The 22,283-nt window shown below is 37.4% G+C and overlaps 1 long non-coding RNA gene across 1 annotated transcript in view; it reads left to right on the top strand.

Moving 5' to 3' along the window:
- The window catches only part of LOC123781083 (uncharacterized), a 354,804-nt gene that overhangs the window by 6,863 nt on the left and 325,658 nt on the right, over positions 1 to 22,283 (top strand). Inside the window, exons 2-3 of the long non-coding RNA XR_015727381.1 lie at positions 9,055 to 9,173; positions 11,478 to 11,600. This is a non-coding gene — a long non-coding RNA (uncharacterized LOC123781083). The remainder of the gene's footprint in view (positions 1 to 9,054; positions 9,174 to 11,477; positions 11,601 to 22,283) is intronic.

Here is a 22,283-nt window from a genome sequence, read left to right on the forward strand (position 1 = left end):
CTCCACGCCCAGGGCAGAGCCCGATGTGGGGCTGGATCTCACAACCCTGAGATCATGACCTGAGCCGAAATCAAAAGTTGGATGCTTAGCCCACTGAGCCCCCCAGGCGCCCCCCAGATATATTTCACTTTAATAATATATTTTAGAAAACTCTTCCACATCATTGTGTGGATATAGCATCATTTTTTTTTAATGAGTCCCATATTGATGGCCATTTGGGAAATTTTCAGTCTTTTGCTATTAGAACAATAATGCAATAAGTACTTTTGTTACATAGATTATTTCGTACCGGTATAAATGTATTTATAGGGTAAATTCTTAAAAGTGCAATTGCTGACCAAAGAGTAGATCTCAATGTAGTTTTAGAAGTACTACCAAATTGCCGTCCGTAGAGGTTGTACAATGTACACCTCCACCAGAAATGTATAGGAGTGCCTTGTTACCCAGATTCTTGCGCACACACTGTATTATTGAACTTTTGGATTTTTTCCAATATGACAGGTAAAAATGTTATCTTGTGTAGTTCCTTTTTTTAAATGATTTTTTTATCTTGTGTAGTTTTAATTTCTATTTCTCTTATTAATGAGTTTGAATACCTTTTCATATATTTAGGAGCCATCTGTATTTCCTTTTTTGTGAAATGTGTCTTTAATCCTTTGCCTTTCTTGGGTGGGGGTGGGGGTTTGTTTAATAACCACCTAGTAGCTGATGTGTATAACATTTGCCCTTTTATAATATGAGTTGCAACATGCCCCCCCCAGCCGCCATTATCTTTGCTTATGGTGTTTTTGCTAAGTAGATTTTTTTCTGAAATGTCGTTGAATTTGTTAGTCTTTTATGATTTCTGGAGTTTGGGTTGTAGTTAGAAAAGCCTGCCCCACTACAAGGTTATGAAAGAATGCACTCACATTGTTTTCTACTGTTTTTGTGGTTTCTATTTTACACTTAAGTTTTTGCTCATTTTTCTTGGTGTATGGTGTGATGTGTGGGTCCACCTTCATTTTTCTCCAAATGGCTACTCAGTTGCCCCAACAGCATTTGTGACTGGCCCATCTCCATGTTGTTCTGGTTCTTACCAAAACTGAGACTGATTTATCTACCTTTTTTTCACAGCTACTTTGTTGAGATTGAATAGAAATACAGTTGTCTGTTTTCCCTCCTGTAGGACACTTTTTTTTTTTTTTTATGGCAATGATGTCTTCCACTCTCCTCAGCAGTTTACCTCAGCAACACCAACAGCCTGGCAGCCAGTTAATATTTGAGTGAATACAGGCTGCTCAGAAAGCTCGCCAGGATTTTCTGTTGAACAATAAGTGGCTTAAAAGAAATCCTAACTATAATCAGGTTCCTTTGAAGACTTCAAACTAGAGATACCTTCTAGCTCTTTCTAGCCATATTGACCAGCTATTGTAGGAGCTGAAGTCCACTACCTGAGTCCTTCACTCCTAAGGCAGTGCAATTGGGATTGCTTCTTTCTGGGCAAATTCCTGTCATCTGCCATCTCTACTTTGTCTGACAGTGTGGGACATTACCTTCCATAATTTGGAATGGGAACCATAATATGTCAAAATACTGGTTTGGACCCCCCATCATGCAGTGGCTATCTCCAGAACCTCATTTACTGGGAAAGTGATTGTAGAATGATTTGGGGAACATTCGTCTTCAATTTGAACCCCAGGCAGATTAGGGTTTTTCATAGGGAACCTGGGGAGAACCTTAGCATTGCCTACCAGGGGAGAGAATTCAAGCAGGCAGATGAAACTCAATTAACTTGGTATCCTTCCTAGCTACTTAGGTTAGTTTTATAGCTCCTTGATAAAAAATTTCCTACTACTTTGAACCATTGCACTAGGTGATTTTCTTTTTTCATACTTGCCCAGGACATCTTGCTTGTTCTTTATTAATGAATGTTTTTTAGGGATCCTATTTCTTATCTCTGCCTTCAGACTTTCCCCTGATGCTGGTAGTATGTCCTTTGTCCAATACCAGTTTGACTTAAAAGTCATTTTGGCCAAAACTAATTTTGGCCAAATACAATTTAGGTGAAAGCAAACTGGCCAACTGGCAATTTGGGTAAAAAAATGATTTGACTTAAAAAAATATGCTAAGCTGTCAAATTTTTGAGTAGTGGTAATTTCAGAGTATTATGGGGGTGATTAAATGCTTTTGATTCATTTTTTAAGGGATTTTTCTAATTTTTCTTCTTTTATTTTTCAAATTAACTTTCAGCTACAAGAATATTTTGTTGCTTGTGATATCAAAAAGTTAAAACAACCTTGCTTCCCAGCCATAGGAGAATAGTTGGACAAGCTTGATCTTAACTACAAGGCAGTTAGAGGTTAATTGGAACAACCAAAACATCAAACGATAAGATAAAAATATATTTCCTTTATTTTTTTCCCCCTCATTAAGAAGGCAGTGTATGTGCAGTACAGGACACTCAGAAAAATGTAGATAAGGAATAGAAGGACAAAAGAAAAAAAGCCATAAGTTAATTCATCCCAGAATAACCACTGTTGCCCTTCCCTGTCTTTTCAGATGCATCTTATACACATAAGCTCTGCACGTTGTTTGCGATCTGTCATTATTTAAAGATCCTTCACTAATTGATTAGTCAGTCACCTTTGCCCAGAATTAGGTTTTATTTCCTTTCTGGTTTTTGTCTGGGAACCGTGGACTCATCCATTTTAACTGGGAATAGATGGCCATTCTCTTTTTCCATTTGTCCCTCAATTGTGCCTAGGCCTACATCCAGACTGGGCCCCAAAGACCCTCTGTTTCCTTTAAGTGAGACAGTTTGTAAGTGAAGCCATTCTGCCAAGTCTTTCCATGGACTTACAAAAGGGGGTCAGTTTTTAGAATTCCTGTGGAACTGATTATATATAAAGTAATTTTTCGAGTTCATGCCTGATGTATAGTGTGTGTGTGTGTGTGTATGTGTGTGTGTGTGTGTGTGTGTGTGTGTGTGTGTATGTAAATTACATGGGGAAAATGAAGAGAGGGGAGAAGGTAGATTGGATCCTCACTAAAATAAAAAAGAGGCATTGCAACAGAGAAATCCACTATCATTGGAGGAGAATTATTTAAAGAGATTTTCCCTAAATGGGAGCTGGCAGATATACCAGTGTGTTGTGCCCCAACCCAAGTCCGTGAACGATGTCACTTATGAGTCATGTCACTATTTTTCCCTGGATCCAAAGTCAGCTTTGGATCTGTCTTGAAGTGGGGTTCTAGATAGCTGTTTCTACTGGAGTAGGTGTGGGACACAAACCTATTTGCCATTCTTGCTCTAAAATGTTGCATTAAAGATTTAAAAAAATAGTGGATCAAATAGGAAAGTTTTAATAAAGTGTTTTATATCTGATGAATAAGTTTATGATGATAAATATGAGATCTGAGCAAGGAGTAATTATCTGAGTCTCAGGCAAAGCACATGCCTCATAGTTATGATCATGGAAGCAGCATAATTAAATTACAGTTTTGTTCTGGAGTGAAAACAATGTCACAGTAATACTCATCATTATAAATTGCCCATAGTATGGTCATGGTGATTGACTCTTCAGCATTCATTCTACCCCAGATGATTAGTCTAAGCAATTATGGTTGATCCCATTTCCTTTGCCAGTGAAGGGTTAGGAATGGCCTGTAACCTATTCTGGCCAATGAGATGTGAAAGGAAGTCTGGAGGAGGGCCAGAGTGCTTCTGGGAAAGAGTTTCTTGTCCCTAAAAAGAGGTAAGAGAAAGAGATGGTACTGCTTCTTCCTCTGATGATGTTATATGGGAATATGATAACTAGATCTGCTCAGGCCATCTTAGGACAGTAAGAGAAACCAGCTTTGGATGAAGCTCGTCTAGAAGGTGGCCGAATGAGGGAAGAAATCTGAGCCTTTGATGACCGTACAGAATTGGTGATCGTACTGTACTGTACTTGCTCTGATCCACCTCTGTACTTCTAGTTCCGTCAGATAACACAGTTCCTTACTGTGTAAGCCAGCATGATCTGGGATTTTGTCACTTGCAGCCAAAAGCATTCTGAGTGGTATACCTACTTCGTCTCCATCAGTTTCACATCATGGATTTGATTTTATTATGATAGATTTGCTCTTATCAGAGCTCTTCCCTCCCCCGTCTTCTGGGTTCATAAAGTGTGTGCAGATTCTGACTGGCCAGTTCTTGTCTCAGTCTTCTCTAAAGGGCTCTGCCTCAGACCAGAGGTCTTCACAGAAAGCAGTAAAGGACTGGTCTGTTTTCCCATCTCCTGTCTTTTACTCATGGCATAAACTAAGTAGACTAGAAATGTCTAGGGGTCAGGGTACTTGAGTCTTCATTATGGCTTTACTATTTGGCACCTGTAATCTTGGGCAAGTCACTTGAAAACATTGAGTTTCTTCTTTGAAATTTGTTAAATTTGTCTTTTTTCCAATAGTATTGTGATTCAAATGAAATCATATGAATATGGCAAATAAAAAAACCTGTTTTTAAAAAACGAATACTCAGGCTTAGTTGGATTTTCGGATTATTTTCCAGTGAACTAATGTTGAAGTAATGAATCAGCTCTGTGTAGCTCATTACTAGTCTGTAAAAAGGCAAGGAAGTGTGATACGGGGCATAATAATACAAATAATTAGGGATTGAAGTTGATATTTTAGTGGCAACTTACAGCCTGAAATAAAATGAAAGGACCACACAATATAAAGGAGAAATAAAGGTCAGAATGTTTATCTTGAGGCTTATTTCTAGTTCAACCAGAAATTCTGGTGAGCCAAATTAGGGGGAAGAGAAACCAATAGAAGAAACAACCCCCTCTAGTGGCGAGGGGCCAGATTCTATACTTTGGTTGCTAAGATGGGTGATTGGGGGAATGGATGGCTTTTTAGGATGTTTTTAAAGTTTTTTTTCTTTTCTTTTCTCTTTTTTCCTTTTAGTTTCTTTCTTTTTTCTTTTCTTCTTTTTTTTTTAAAGATTTTTATTTATTTGACAGAGATAGAGACAGCCAGCGAGAGAGGGAACACAAGCAGGGGGAGTGGGAGAGGAAGAAGCAGGCTTCCAGCAGAGGAGCCTGATGTGGGGCTCGATCCCAGAACGCCAGGATCACGCCCTGAGCTGAAGGCAGACGCTTAACGACTGAGCCACCCAGGCGCCCCCCTTTCCCTCCTTCCTTCCTTCCTTCCTTCCTTCCTTCCTTCCTTCCTTCCCTCCTTCTTCCTCCGTCCCTCCCTTCCTTCCTCTCTTTCTTTCTTTCTTTCTCTCTCTCTCTCTCTCTCTCTCTTTCCCTTCCTCCCTCCTTCCTTTGCTTTCCCTTCCCTTCCTTCTTTTCCCTTCTTTTCTTTTCTTTCTAAGGTTTTATTTTTAAGTAATCTTTATACCCACCACGGGGCTCCAACTTACAGCCCTGCGATCAAGAGTCACGTGCTCTACTGACTGAGCCAGCCGGGCGCCCCAGGATGTTTTTTAAGTTTCTTAAGACTTCCTTCCGATGATCTAGAGTTAGAACTTTTAAGGAACATCTTCCTTATCAAGGGAGTTAACACATTTCACAGAATATGTAGTATTTTGGCAGTTTCATGTGGAATTGACTGAAAAGTGTGGAGGCTACAGTTGGAAGAGGCTTACAGTTTACTTTTTTTGTGGGCCATTTAGAGATCATGAAAATTAGACTATTGTTACTAAATTTCTTGTTGATCTGAGATGATGCAGTACCTTTATAAATCCATCTGTAGGGGGATAAAGCCTATATTTAAAGTTACGGATAATGCCATATGGTAACATTCACCTATATACACAAAATAATGGCTGTGGATTTCCTTAGTAGCATTTTTTATTTGAAATTTTTTAGTGACCATTCTGAGAACTGAATGCTTAGCATGCATATTGGAGGTGATTTAATTGCTCCCTATGGAAAGGTAGTAAAGTTAGGTATATTAAAATAACATATTAGCCACAATTCAGTGGCTGGGTAGGAACACCTAAAGCATTCTTGAAGGACATCTCATTTTAAGGATGTATGTTGTTGATGATAATAATTACAAGTGATTATTACATTTACAAATCTCAAAATCCATTGAAGTTGTTATTGTTCAACTGGTTTTTGCGAAGAATTCTTCTACATTTACTTAAAGCTCTCTGAAGAGGCAGCATTTCAGACAATAAAATTTTTATGGTATTCTGGGTTAGATCTAAGGAAGATTTGAATGCCATTCAACTCCAATATAGAATAGAATGATTAAGACATGAGAAAATAAATTCTGGTACAAGACTGCATTATCAAAATACCATTAAAAATTTTTTTAATGTCAGGGGCGCCTGGGTGGCTCAGTCGTTGGGCATCTGCCTTCGGCTCAGGGTGTGATCCTGGCGTTCTGGGATCGAGCCTCACGTCAGGCTCCTCCGCTGGGAGCCTGCTTCTTCCTCTCCCACTCCCCCTGCTTGTGTTCCCTCTCTCGCTGGCTGTCTCCCTCTCTGTCAAATAAATTTAAAAAAAAATAAAATCTTTAAAAAAAATTTTTTTTTAAATGTCAAACTTCCTTGCCCTGAAGGAAAGACATTTGCAGCTTGCTGTAGAACCATCCTGTCAATAATTTGGAATGTGTTTAAAGATGTTTTATGTGAAATAAAAATGGAGAAATTATCTAGAAAATATAAACTTATAAATGGATAAAGGAAGATTATAGAGTTATGAAATTAACTTTTGTGCCTAACTTGTGGAACTCGTATCCTTAGTTTATGGTTATACTTCATAAATACACTTGACTTTAGGAAAGAAGAACTAGGTCTGGCGGTAGACCAGGATCTACCTATTGGGGAAAACCAGAAATAGGAGGAAGAGGTTATTAATGGTTCATTCTTTGCTGAGAAAAATTCAGTACGGGATAATTAAGGTCAGCTAGAGAAAGAATTATGATTATGTTAAGTGAGTTCACAGATATTGTTGAAGGCAAATCAGCTAGAACTGATTTGTTAATATATATGGGGCAATAAACCAATTAGATGGTCTCTTTACTAAATGAGTGTGACAGTAGTAGAAGATATCTGGAGGGAAATAAAATAGATGATAGGGTTAGTGGTAATTAGACCTTCATTAAATCCTAGCACTAGAGAGGTGTACCATGTATATTAGCGATAGCTTAATTCTATAAAAAAATTGATATTAAGAATTGATAGAATGTTGGCATTGTTAAAATTAGGCAAGTATTGATTTGTGTAAAGTGTTGCAGCAAGTGGGTTTGAATAAAGAGCCTAGGCTCCAAACCTCACTTGGAATTCCAGATAAAGAATAATAATAATAATAATAATAATAATACATCTTTGCATAGAATTTTACAGTATTCTGAGTGTTTTCACAGAGGTGATTTCATTTTAGTCTCCTCAGAACTCTGGGGGATAGTAGCACAGGTCTGATTATCCCATTTTTACTAATAAGGCTGTGGAAACTCAGGGAGGCTAAGGGACTTGCTAAGGAGCAAATAGGGTCTAACTGCCAGGTGTGGGACTTAAACCCAAGGTTCCTTACCAAAATGCCTTTGTTCACTCTCTCCTGGGGCTGCAGTAACCAACAATCACAGACCGAGGGGTATAAACAACAGAAATGTATTTTCCCACAGTTGTGGAGGCCAGAAGTCTGAAAGGTTCTTGGCCTCTTCCAGCTTCTGCTGACTGCTGGCATTCCTTGACTTGGTTGCCTCACTCCAGGCTCTGCCTCTGTGTTCTCATAGCTTCCTTCTTTTCTGCTTTGTGTCTTTTCCTCTTCTGTGTCCTTTCTCTGAAAAGCACTCTTATAAGGACTGACTTTAAGACTCCACTTGTCATTAGATTTAGGGCACACCTAGATAAGCCAGATACTTTCCTCATCTCAAGATCCTTAATTACACCTGCAAAGGTCCTTTATTTAAATAAGGTAATATTCACAGGTTCTAGGTATTAGGGCATGAGACAGATTTTCAGTGGCCACCATTCAACCCACTACATTCATTATATGCAATTTAATTCTATGTCTTCCTTTTGGACTGAAGAAATAATCTTCCATCTGAAGATAAGTAGTGAACTAGGAAATTTTTAGCTAGCATCTAGAGAGGAACATTTAAAATATTTCTGGTTGGTGCTAAGTGCTTAGTAAGCAGAATTGAACTAATTAATACAAGAGTTCCACCAAATTGTTATGCTAGCTTTTGCATTCACAGAACTATAAAAAATGAGACAAATTAAGTTAAAGTAACATTCAACTATTCATGATTAACTTTTGGAAGTTGATTTCTTTGGTTTTGTTTCTTGTGTAATTGGGCTTAAAAGAGGTGTGTGTGTGTTTTAAATTTTTTAAATGACTTTAGTCAGTATGATCAGTTTCTTACGTCACATGGGCATTCTAATTTGAGTCATATAAATCAAGATTCATGTATGTAAACTCTTTGAGGGAAGGGACTTGATGTGTCTTATTCACAGTCAGATCCCCAGTAGATTGCCTCACACATAACATAGATGTGCCCAATTTGCTGAATGAATGAAATAACTTTTTTATGACACCCAAATCAGGCAGCCGCAAATCCCATACTAGTTCACTTTTTGGACGGTCCTGCATGGCAGTAACAGTAAGATCTATTCATTGTAGGAGAGTCCTCAGTGACTCAGAGATTCCACTGTGAGTCCGTTTACTCTTGACAGAGCCTACTTTTTCATCTCTGATAATCTTTAGCTCCAGGCTAAAATAACTGTCATTCTTGCCTTGTTCACATTAATAAAAATTAATGAATGAGACTCTTTCTGTCCATCAGTTCACTTCTCACTTGCATGAGCTCAGGTAACATTAGAGGCAGTAGGGTGGGGCTCATGCTACAGCTTTTCAGATCATTAATGCTAAACATTAAGCTCTGGGGAGGGTTCAGGCTCTTGCCTTCTCAAAAGTCTACAGAGTTTTCACTCTCTGATATAGCTTTCAGTATTAACAGGTCGAAGTCCAGTGATTACAATTTACTATGTGCTGGACTCTTCCATGTATTATCTCAAATACTGCTTCCAGCCAACCTTAGAAGTTAAGTACTGTCATCATCCTTGTTTTACAGAAGCACGAGGAAGTTAAGTAACTTAATCAGGTGCACGCCAAGATTTGAAGCCAGGTAGTCTTACTTCAGATCCTATGTGCTTCGCTGTGTCCCAATGCCAGCCTCATGCACATTCGTTTGTAAGTAACCTTTCTTTTTGAAAGTTTTTATTTTTTCTTTATTAAACTTGAGAAATGTTGCCAGGATATATCTAAGTGCCTTTTTTCATTTATCCTGCCTGGCACACGGTGAGTGCTTTTGATCTAACAACTCTAGTCTCCTCCTGAGGGAAGTTTTCTTGCGCTGTGTTTTGATGATTGCTTTCTCCAATGTGGTCCCTCTTGAATTTCTTTTATTTGCAGTTAGGCCTCCTAGACCTGCCCTCTAGTTTTCTTTTCTTTCATTCAGGAATTCCATTTCTTTCATTTTTGATCTGGATAGTGTGATAATGCATTCACTTGCATTTCCAGATAACAAATTTGTTCTTCAGAAGGGTCTGTTCTACTCTTTGATTCCTCAATTGAAATTTGAAATTTATGAATCATTTAAAGAATTTCCCCATCTATTATTTTTTTCTTGGTTATTCCTTTACATCCAACAGTATATAAAAATATCATAACCAAATAAGCATTGTTTATTTCAGATATGCAAGGCTGTTTCAACATTAGGAAATATTAATTTAATGTATCACCTTAATAGGTCAAAGGAAATAAATTTTAGGGTCATTTCCACAGATATTACAGTGGTATTTGATAAATCAGTATTCATTCATGATAAAACAAAGAAATAAAAAACAGTTCTTGGTAATCTGGGACATGATACTTTCCTAATAGCCATTGTCATACTTAGCATTGAAATACTTAACATTTCCTAAGTGTGTCCTTTGAATTGTGGATCTGGGGTTTTTGTTTTGTTTCTTTTTAGTTTTATTTCATTGGTGTATATTTATATATTTTACCAATACCACGTTGTCTTAATTGCTTAGTTTTTTGTTTTTTGGGTTTTTTTGTTTTTTGTTTTTTGGGGAACATGTGCCAGCGTGAGGGTGGGGAGGGGCAGAGGGAGAGAGAGAGAGAATGTAACCAGGCTCCACGCCCAGCATGGAACCTGATGCGGACTCACTCTCATGACCCTGACATCATGACCTGAGCCAAAATCAAGAGTCAGACGCTTAACCGTCTGAGCCACCCAGGTGCCCCACAATTGCTTAGTTTTATATTAAGTACAGAAATCAGGTAATGTGAATCCTCCTTCTTTATTTCTCTTTCTCAAGCTTGTTCTACCCATTCTGGGCCCTCCACTTTTCCATATGTTTAGAATCAGTCTGCCAAATTCTACCAAAAACTCTGCTGGAATTATTTTTGAGATTGCGTTGAATATATAGTTCAGTTTGGAGAAGGCTTGACATTCTAACAATATTGAGTCTTCCAATCCAAGAACATGTTATATAGTGCCATTTTTTATTTATCTCTTTAAAGTTTTGTATTTTTTTAAGCATACATATTTTGCATATATTTTGTTAGCTCTGTCTCATTTTTGTTGCTATTTTAAATGATACTTTTTTAATTAAATTTTTAATTTTAATTCCAGTATAGTTAACATACAGTCTTATATTAGTTTCGGGTGTAAAATATAGTGATTCAACACTTCCACACAATACCCAGTGCTCATCACAACAAGTGCACTCCGTAATCCGCATCACCCATTTTACCCATCCTACCACCAACCTCCCCTCTGTAACCATCAGTTTGTTTTCCATAGTTAAGAGTTTGTTTCTTGGTTTCTCTCTCTCTCTTTTTCCTTTGCTCATTTGTTTTGTTTCTTAAATTCCACATATGAGTAAGATCATATGGTATTTGTCTTTCTCTGACTTATTTCGCTTAGCATTATACTCTCTAGCTCTATCCATGTTGTTGCAAATGGCAAGATTTCATTCTTTTTTAAAGATTTTATTTATTTATTTGAGAGAGAAAGGGAGAGCGTGCACACGCATGGGCAGAGAGAGGAGCAGGGAATCTCAAGCACACTTTGGGGCTGGATGTGGGGCTTGACCCCATGACCCACGAGATCATGACCTGAGCTGAAACCAGGAGTCGGACACTTAACTGACTGAGCCACCCAGGCACCCCCCACACCACATCTTTATGCTTTCATCAGTCGATGGGCACTTGGGCTGCTTCCATAATTTGGCTATTGTAAATAATGCTGCTATAAACATAGAGGTGCATGTACCCTTTGAATTAGTGTTTTTATATTTTTTTGGTAAATACCCAGTAATGCAGTTACTGGATCATAGGGTAGTTCTATTTTTAACTTTATGAGGAACCTCCATACTGTTTTCCACAGTGGCTGCCCCAGTTTGCATTCCCACCAACAGTGCATGAGGGTTCCTTTTTCTCCATGTCCTCACCAACACCTTTTGTTTCTTGTGTTTTTGATTTTAGTCATTCTGACAGGTGTGAGGTGATATCTCATTGTGGTTTTGATTTGTATTTCCCTGATGATGAGTGATGTTGAGCATCTTTTCATGTGTCTGTTGGCCATCTGGATGTCATCTTTGGAGAAAGGTATGTTTGTGTCTTCTGCCCATTTTCTAATTGAATTGTTTTTTGGGTGTTGAGGTGTATAAGTTCTTTATATATTTTGGATACTAACCCTTTATTGGATGTATCATTTGCAAATATCTTCTCGCATTCCAGCACGTTGCCTTTTTGTTGATTGCTGTGCAGAAGCTTTTTATTTTGATGTAGTCCCAATAGTTTATTTTTGCTTTTATTTCCCTTGTCTCAGGAAACATATATAGAAAAATGTTGCTATGGCTGATGTCAAAGGAATTATTGCCTGTGCTTTTCTAGGATTTTTTTTTTTTTTTTTTGAAGTAGGCTCCATGCTTTGTGTGGAGCCCAATATGGGGCTTGAATTCACAACCCTGAGATCAAGACCTGAGCTGAGATCAAGAGTCAGACATTTAACTGACTGAGCCACCCAGCCACCCCTCTTCTAGGATTTTTATGGTTTCAGGTCTCAGATTTAGGTCTTTAATCCATTTTGAGTTTATTTTTGTGTATGATGTAAGAAAGTGGTTTGGTTTCTTTCTTTTGCATGTAGCTGTCCAGTTTTCCCAGCACCGTTTATTGAAGAGACTGTCTTTTCCCCATTGTATATTCTTTGCTGCTTTATCAAAGATTAATTGACCGTATAATTGTGGGTTTATATTTGGGTTTTCCTTTCTGTTCCATTGATCTATGTGTCTAATATCATACTGTTTTAGTTACTCCAGCTTTTTAATATTTCTTGAAGTCTGGGATTTTGATACCTCCAGTTTTGTTTTTCTTTTTCAGGATTGCTTTGGCTATTTGGGATCTTTTGTGGTTCCATACAAATTTTAAGATTATTTGTTGTAGTTCTGTGAAAAATGCTATTGGCATTTAGATAGGGATTGCATTAAATCTGTGGATTGCTTTGGGTAATCTAGACATTTTTAACAATACTTGCTCTTCCAATCCATGAGCATGGAATGTCTTTCCGTTTGTTTGTGTTATCTTCAGTTTCTTTCATCAGTATTTTAGAGTTTTCAGAGTACAGGTCTTTCACCTCTTTGGTTAAGTTTATTCTTATTTTATTATTTATGGCACAATTGTAAATGGGATTATTTTCTTAGTTTCTCTTTCTGCTGCTTCATTATTAGTGTATAGGGATCTGGGATTTTAAAGATTTTATTTATTTATTTGAGAGAGGTGTGGGGAGGGGCAGAGGGAGAGAGAGAACCTCAAGCCGACTTCACACCCAGTGCAGAGCTTGTTGTGGGACTCGATCTAATGGCCCTGAGTTCATGACCTGAGCCAAAATCAAGAGTCGGATGCTTAACTGACTGAGCCACCCAGGTGCCCTGGGATCTGGGATTTTATATAAAAAAAGGATATCTTGGTATATTTGTTACAATAAACCAAGATGCTTTAACAAACACCAATACTGGGGCGCCTGGGTGGCGCAGTCGTTAAGCGTCTGCCTTTGGCTCAGGGCGTGATCCCAGCATTCTGGGATCGAGCCCCACATCAGGCTCTTCCGCTGGGAGCCTGCTTCTTCCTCTCTCACTCCCCCTGCTTGTGTTCCCTCTCTCGCTGGCTGTCTCTCTCTCCGTCAAATAAATAAATAAAATCTTTAAAAAAGAAAAAAAAAAACACCAATACTTCAACAGCTTACTACAATAGGAACTTATTTCTCCCTCATGTAATAGTCCCATGTGGATGTTTCTGGTTGATAGACAGTTTTTCTCTGTATGGATTCAGGGACTCAGGTTCCTTGCATCATGTGGTTCTACCATTTCTAGGGCCTTGAAATCTTCTCTTTCCAGCGGGCAGAAAAGCAAAGGTGAAGGATGCACATTCTCTTCTCAATTGCTTTAGCCTTGACATGATGCCTGTCATTTGTGTTCACATTCTCACGCTCCATAGGCCACATAGGCGAGCTCCTCTGTTTCTAAGGTGTGTTTGTATTGGGGATGGGGGAGCATGGGAGAATGGGAGGTAGTTTTCGACTGGGCAGCCACAAGTAAAGGAAAGAGATAGGCATTCTCATTTGTAATTGGCAGGAAGACCACCTGAATGGAGGACACTGTGGTAGTATCTTTCAGATTTTAAAATATTCATATCCTTTGAGCTTAAACTCCACTTCTAGCAATTTTTCCTATGGATATGTTTACTAATGTGTACATATTTACATTTTAAGGATACATCCAGCAATATTGTAATAGCGAAATATTAGAAATATTCTGAATGTCCATCAAAGGGGACTGGATGCAAGTTATTGTATTTTCATACAATAGAACACTTTGTAGCTATCAAGAAGAGCAGGCAGTGACATGTGTATTGCCTAGGGAGAGAAAAATGAGGTACAAAATCTTGTGTGCATGGCTACTACTTATTTAAAAAGAAATATATACACATAAGCAAAATATTTATGGAAGGGTCACAAGAAACTGGTAACAGTGGTTGTTTCTGATTAAAACTAAAAGGTAATGGCAGAATGGGATGGGAGAGAGACATGCTTTTACTATATACTCTTTTATACCTTTTGATATGCACCTATTCAAATATAAAAGGCAGTTGTAGAAGTATAGTAAATTACATGGAAAGATGGTTGTAATATATTGTTGCCTGAAAAAACTGTTTACTGAAAGGAATGTACAGTATGGTTTCATTTTTATAATAAATAAATTTTTAAATGGCATATACAAAAATACAGTGGTTTATTTGTCATTTTTTTCTTTTCTGTATTTGGAAACTTTATATAATGAACATGTATCACCTTTGTAATTAAAATATATAAATAAAAATAGAAAAAGAAACATAATGAAAACTTTTCCTAGCAGTCCCTAAAGCTAGCCCTGTCATGAAATCTTTCCCCAATTCAACTCAATGTCTTTGTTTGCTTCCATGCTACATTTTTCATACATTACACGCCGAATTGCATTATCATGTACACATTTGGCTCACCTACTCGGTACTTTCCTCAAAGGCCTGGATCTTACCAGATTCATCCAGGATTCCGTGTCTGTGCCAAGAACAGTGTCTTTCTTATAACAGGTGTGCAGTAAATATTGAGTTGGTGCTTGAAGCAGGGAGCACAGTGAGTAAAGTGGTTGTGCATTTTGTTGTTGTGTGATACAACCTGTATTCAATACTGTACCAGATTCACTCTATAGTGATGCCAGGGGCTTATTAGGTGCAGTGCAAAGCGTGTGGGCCAAAGCGTTTCCTTCCTAAAATGATATTGGTTGCCTTTAGAGTTCTCTGTCTCTGCATCTTAGATTAGTTAATGTGGGTTGGTTGCAGAAAAATATATAGTAAAAAATGACATAAAGTTAAAAATAGATCTAAGAGCAGTTAAATTACTGATGACATGTTCTCTGCTGTTTTACAGGCGAGACACTCTTATCTGCTTGGTATGTTAATTTAGGTCAGTTTCCTCCTATTTTTCTCTCTATACTATTGTCCTTTTGCTGTTTCTATCCTTTTGCTACAACTTCTCCTTGTACACATAGTTGTAGTTCTGTTATGGTTATCAGGGGTCAGTTATGAATGAATGAGAAGAAATACAAGTAGAAGAATTGGGAGCTGATCACATTACTTATAGCAGTAAGATTTTTTTAAATTGAAAATTGCTTGAGAATTACTTTGATGGTCTGGCTTTTCTCCAAGTCCCAGTTTTATTGCCACTAATCTCTTGCCACTTTATTGCCTTACTCTGCATTTTTCTTCCCTATGTTCTAGTCAGAGAGGTTTGCTTATTATACCTCAAAAGTTCCTTCTAGAGCCTTTCTTCAAACCTTTTCTTACTGGGAGGTCCTCTGCATATGTCCATTAATTCAAGTACTACCTTCCCACAAAGAGTTCAGATGCCACCTCCTCAAAGAAGTCATCACAGACCCTCTTAGTCAATTTCACTCTGCTCATTCTTCCATTAAATTGTTATACCCTCATTAGAGCACTAATTAAAGTTTATTTGTTAATTTGTTCATTATGTACACATTCATTGAGTGTCCACGGTGCAGAAAATTGTTGTGGAAGCTAGGTTAAGAGACCACTAAGACAGTCTTCAAGCAGCTTACAGAATGGTGGTGGGGGCAAATGAGCAGAAGTGTTTCAGTGCAATGTAGTGAATGCAGTGAGTAGTGTGCAGGATTCTGTGGGACCACAGAGAGGGAGCATCTCATGTAGCAGGGGTTGGGGAATTCCAGGGAGATTTGAATTGAATATGGAAGTTGGAGAAATGGAGGTAGGGGAAGGAATTTCCCAGACTAATGGAACAGCACATTGTGAGTTATTGAGGTGTAAAATGTTTTGAACATCTGAAGAATAAGTAGCTCAGGCTGGAGTGTGGGTGGGGGAAGTGGCAGGAGATACATTCAAGGAGGCAAGACAGGGTGGAATTGTGATGGGCCTTTTGTGCCAAGCTAGGGGCATGAGCTTTCTGAAAGCAATATAGAGCCCTGGAAGGATTTTATGTAGGGGAGCAATGTAAGTAAACCTTGAATTCTGTGTTTCTTGAGGGCAGGAATCAACTCTTACATATCACTATAGCACCTTAGCACCTAATACAGAGCTTAATGTTAGAGGCCCAGTAAGATTGAAATGGGTCTGCTGGGTACTGCTCTAATTCTTTTCAAGAATTCATTTATTGAATTAATAACAGTAACAGTGTTGAGCACTTTTGCTACTCTCTGATGTAAGTATTGTAGCTTAGAGAGTTTAAGTGAGGGGGCCAACATAATAGTTAAGTCTGCTTAGGTTTGAATTTCAGCTCCTCCACTTCCTAGTTTTGGACCTCAAAGTTACATACGTGCCTCAGTTTCCTCATCTGTAAACTGATTGTGATAATGATACCGCATACCTCACAGGGTATTGTAAGGAGTAATGATACATGTAAACACATGTAAAGTGGTTGGCCTATCGCTGCTAAGTGGTTACCTGCTCAGTAAATGTAATTCTTAGCTATTATTAAAAAACATACCCCACAGTCACATGAGTGATTAGTTGTGAAGCCCAGGATGAACAAGGCCATTTGATTTCAGAATCTTTAAATACTATTTATTCTATGTTATAACTACTTCTGTAGTTATAGTGAGATGAGTAAAGATGGGTTCTAAGCAGTGAAACAAAATGAAGAATTTCAGTCAACATGGGAAATACCATTTGGGGTAGGGAATTCCTAGGGGGCTCTTCAAATTACCCTCACTTAACTCTTCCTTTGCTACTCTGCCTGCACATAAGGGACTTATGTGAGAAGTATCTCTCTCTAATTTAGGTAGATGATATTAATTCCAGATTCATAGTGCACATGGCTAATGAACCTGGAGAATGTCTTACAAAGGTCTCCCTCTAGGAGTTTGTCTGCTAGTGCTGGCATCTGGTATACAATGTCAAGTCTTGTAGCTCTGTTCCTCTTCTCCATACTCCCTAGATTTTTCCAACTTTAGGACCCAAGTGGGAGTCTTATGTTGGAGGATGTTGTGCAAACCACATGCGTAAAGAAAATAATTTACATTTTTCCTTTCTTAGCTTCTGGAACATCAGTGATTCCATCCTCCCACTTCTATTGGGCAGAAATTGAGGTATTCTCCTTATGCTCCCTCATCTTCTCCAAAAGGCACCACACACACATACACACACACACACACACACACACACACACACACTCCTTGCCATACATGTCAGAGGGATCCAGCCTCACTACTTTTATTCTGATTCAAGGACCCAAAAACATACAAAGTCTTTGGTAATAGAGGATCCCACCAGCAATTCACTTTTTCTTTTCCATTCCTACTCCATTTCTTCTCCATTCCTGTCTTTTAGCTTTCTTTACTCTGTTTTTTTGCTCACCATTTTATCCCTTTATCCTTTGCACAATGCTTGGTATGTAGTAGGCATTCAATAAATAGTTTTTGAAAGAATAAAAGAAAGGCAGGATGCATTGTATATACAATATAATGATATTCAATTACTGAAAAGTGTGCAAAAATACTGCCTTTTTAAAAATTTTATGGGAACAGGTTGTTTTTAGCAGGCAGGCCCCACCTTCACCTCCACTGCCACATTAGAGCTCCCACAACTTCAGGATTTATTCCCCTGAATGTAGCTCTGGTGGTAAAGGAACTGAATGGATGCCTCACAAATGTGGGAGGAGATCTCCAGGTTGGAGGCAGGTCTGTCTCATGGGATCTGCTGTTTTTCCAAATTCTTTTGCAGTTGCACAACTTCACAGTGGAAAAGTTTCCACAAATTTAAGTCCATATGGAAATTAATAAGTCATAGGAGACATATTACTTACTGTAAGAAAAGGGTTGGGAGAAAATAATCTGAGGAAAATAGAAGATATCCAGGGCCCATGGTTCAAAATAAATAACCTTCATAATTCTGGTCTCCATAAGAACTCAAATTTATGTAGATAGGGGTGCTGAGACAAACCCTCTTTCACTGGTTTCCTAGGAAAACCTTTAGAGATGTGAAAAAGAGGCTTAAAATTTAGGAGGTTATCCTTGCCTGAAAGTCCAGACTCATGTTTAGTCTGGGCCATGATGACACACCAGTAGACTATCCAGACGTGTTCAAGGCAGTGAACTTGGTCCTTCAGCACTTTGATTGGCCCTGGATCTCATACTGCAATATGCAGAAACACTCAGTGTGTGTCCAAGGATGAACATCTGAAGCCCAGGCGTCCCGTGTGTGTGTGTGTGTGTGTGTGTGTGTGTGTCTACATCCTGGAGGTAATCTCCAAGACTTCCAAGTGAAAGTGATACCCAGGCTTGAATTGGGTGTGCTTCACACACAAATCTTGTTCACTGCTTGCTCTCTCTCCAAACCTCCTTAAAAAGCTTACCTTAAAGTTACGTTTCTTACCTCCATAAGAATTAGAAAAAGAAGACCAAACTAAACACAAAGCAGAAGATAAAGATAACAGAAGAAATCAGCCAGATGGAAAAGAGACAGTTAATGGAGAAAATTGACAGAGCCCAAAGTTCGTCCTCTGAAAAGTGTAATAAAATTGGTGGACCTCTACCACGATTGATAAGGACAGACAACAGAAATTACCAATATGAAAAAAATACTACCGACATGAGGAATAAAAGAGGAATATCACTAGATCATACTGACATTAAAAGAATTAAAAAATAATATGGAAATTTTATGCCATTAAATTCAACAAATTAGATGGTTTCAAATTCCTTTAAAATAAAACTTACTAAAGCTAATACAAGATGGAATAGAAAACTCTGAACAGCCCTATATCTAAAATTTTGAACTTGTGATAAAAAACCTTCCCAAGAAGAAGATTATAGGTTCGGATGGTCTCTCTGTTGAATACTATCAAACATTTAAAGAAGAAACAATACGAATGCTAAACAAATTTAGAAAATAGAAAAGAAGGGAACACTTCCTAGCTTATTTTGTGAAGCAAGAATTACCCAGGCACCAAACCTCAGAAAAATATTTCAGAAAAAGAAAATTCCTGATCACTATTCCCTGTGATTATGGCCACTGTGATATACTGAATGTTTGTGTCCCTCCAAAATTCATATGTTCAAAACCTAACCCCAATGTGATGGATAAGTCAATGGTCTGCATCCTGGAAGACAGCCCTTACTAGACACTGAATCTGTTGATGCCTCGATCTTGGACTTCATAGCCTCCAGAACTGTGAGAAATAAATGTTTGTTGTTTGAAGTCACTAAGCCTATGGTATTCTGTTATAGCAGCCTGAACTAAGACAGAAATAAGAACCCTTAATGAAATATTAGCAGGTTGAATCTAGAAATATATAAAGAAGTTAATGCCTCATGATCAAGTGGGGTCTATTCCAGGAATACAAAGTTGTTTAATCCAAAAATTAGTTAATGTATTTCACATATTAATATAATGAAGGAAAAAAGCCCATATAATCCTCTCAATAAGTGCAGGAAAAGCATTTCACAAAATTCAACAATTCTTGACTTAGCAAATCAGGAATAGAAATAAATTTATCTAACTTGATGAAGAGCATCTACAAAACACCTATAGTACTATCATATTTAACATTGAAATATTGAAAACCTTCCTCATGATTGAGAACAAAGTATGGATGTCCTCTCTTACTACTTCTATTTGATACTGCACTGGAGCTCCTAGCCATTGCAATAAAGCAAGAAAAAGAAGTAAAAGCTATAAAGCTTGGAAAGGAAGAAGTAAAACCCTCTATTTCTGCCAGACATGATTCTTTATACAGAAAATCTTAAGGAAGCTACAAAACAACTACTAGAACTTATAAATGAACTTTAAAGGGCCAAACTAATTTAAAAAGGCCCTAGTGAATTTAATAAGTGAATTTAGAAAGAACACAGAGCATAGTCAAATGTACTTTTATAGATCAGCAGCAAATAATTGGGAAATGCAATTAAGAATATAATTCTGTATTAGATAGCATCCAAAAACATAAAATACTTAAGAGATGGACCAGAGATCCAAGCATAAAATCACAACTATGAAACTTCTAGAGGAAAACACAAACTTGGGTTAGGAAAAGATTTCCTAGAGAGAGGATATATGGCACTGAACAGAAAGGAAAAAATTGATAAAATGGAATTAAGAATTTTTGCTGATTGGGTTACTATGGCAAAAACAAAGAGGGAAGACACTAGGGGAAAATATTTACAATACACATCTACAAATCAGTAATAAATAGACAACCCAATACAAAATGGGCAAAAGACTTGAGCAGGTGGTTCATGAAGGAAGATGTATGTCAATAAGCACATGAAATTGCTCAGCACCATTAGTCTTTGGGGAAAACACAAGTTAAAAGTACGAGACGCCATTTTATACCCAACACAATGGCTAAAATTAAACAACACAATTGTTGGTGAAGATGTGGAGAAACTGCTGGTGAGAGTATAAAATATACAGTCACTTTGGAAAAATTTCTGGTAGTTTGATATAAAATTAATTGTACCTTAATGCTGTGGCCTAGAAATTCTACTTCTAGGTATTTATCCAGAAGAGATGAAGACCTATGGCCACAGCAATTTTATTTATACCAGCCCCAAACTGGAAAGAACCCAAATATCCATCCACAGAAGGAAAAATTATGGTATAAGTCATTTAAATACTACCCAGCAAGAAAAAAGAATAAACTACTGATATATACAGCAACAAGAGCAAATCCCAAAATCATCATGTTGAGTGTAAGAAACAGACACAAAATAAAATGTACTGAATGGTTCTATTTATATGAAATTATAGAAGGGGCAAAATTTATGTTTATAGAAATAAGAACACTTATCTATGGGGGTACATGGTAATTTTCTGGAATGACGTAAATGTTTGATATCTTGATTGTGACCACAGTAGTTACATGGGTATATATGTTTATCAAAACTCACTGAATTGTGCATTTAAGATTAGGCATTTCATCGTATGTATATTTTACTTCTATCAAAACCAAACCAACAGTTAACTATATGCCATTTTAACAGTGACCTAGGGGAGTTAAAGATATTAGTTGGGCAAAAATTATAGTGAAGAACAAAATGGGTGGTAACATTATTATACTTTATTTATTTATTTATTTATTTATTTATTTATTTATTTAGAGAGTGCATGTGCTGGCATAGGGGAAGGGCATAGAGAGAGTGAGAGAGAGAATCTCAGGCAGGCTCCATGCATGCCCAGTGCAGAGCCTGACTCGGGGCTCGATCTCACGACCCTGATTCATGACCTGAGCTGAAATCAAGAGTTGGACACATAACCAACTGAGCCACCCAGGTGCCCCATCCTAGCCATTGTTTTAAAAAGAGAAAAATAAATTAAGTATAAATATTGGAAAGGGAGAGACAAAATTATCATTACATAGAAAATACTTAGAAAATATAAACAAATCAAATGAAAAACTTTTAGAGCTAATATGAATTTTTGGTAGTGTGGTTAGAGTATATGTGCACACACCCATGCATATCATATATGACATATATACATGTGTGTATATACATACATATATACATATATGCATGCTGATTTCATGTGTATATATGAACCAACACAAACCAGCTAGAAAACATAATTGAAAAAAGATCCCTTTCACAGTTATGATAAAAATGTACAGAGACCAGGAATTAATTTGTCAAGAAATAGTTAGGACTGTATCAAGAAAGCAACAAAATTTCCTGAGGGACAAGAGAAGACTTGAATAAGTGGAGACAGACCACATTTCTGGATGAAAAGACTCAAAATTATATATTAACTAATTATAATTAAAAATTTTTATAACATTATAAAAATTCCTCTAACTTATTCTTTAAATTCTTACCAAAATTAGGTTAGGTTTTGGGGATACAATGAAATGATTCTAAAGTTTAGATGGAATTATGAACATCCAAAGATATCTAAAATATATTTTAAAAAGTAATGAAGGGAGAATTGCCCTGTAAGTTATTAAAACACATTATGAAGCTGTGATAATGTGTTGTGTGGAATGAGTTAAGAAATAGATCATCAGGTCATAAGAGAATCAAAAGCCTAGAAACAGTCACAAGTGTGTATATAACATATTAGTATATAATGAAGTTACAAATTTTAGATCAACAGAAAAAAAGCTATATTATTAAAAAATAGCATTGGGTGGGGGCTCTAGTAAATGTATGTTGGAAAAGGCATTTTGGAGTTTTCCTGCCACAACTGCTGTTCACGATGTCATATTCCCCTAACTCCCAGTTTTCCCGT

This window comes from Ursus americanus, chromosome 18 (genome assembly GCF_024610735.1).
Source record: "Ursus americanus isolate L20-20 chromosome 18, mUrsAme1.1.p, whole genome shotgun sequence".
Classification (NCBI taxonomy): domain Eukaryota; kingdom Metazoa; phylum Chordata; class Mammalia; order Carnivora; family Ursidae; genus Ursus; species Ursus americanus.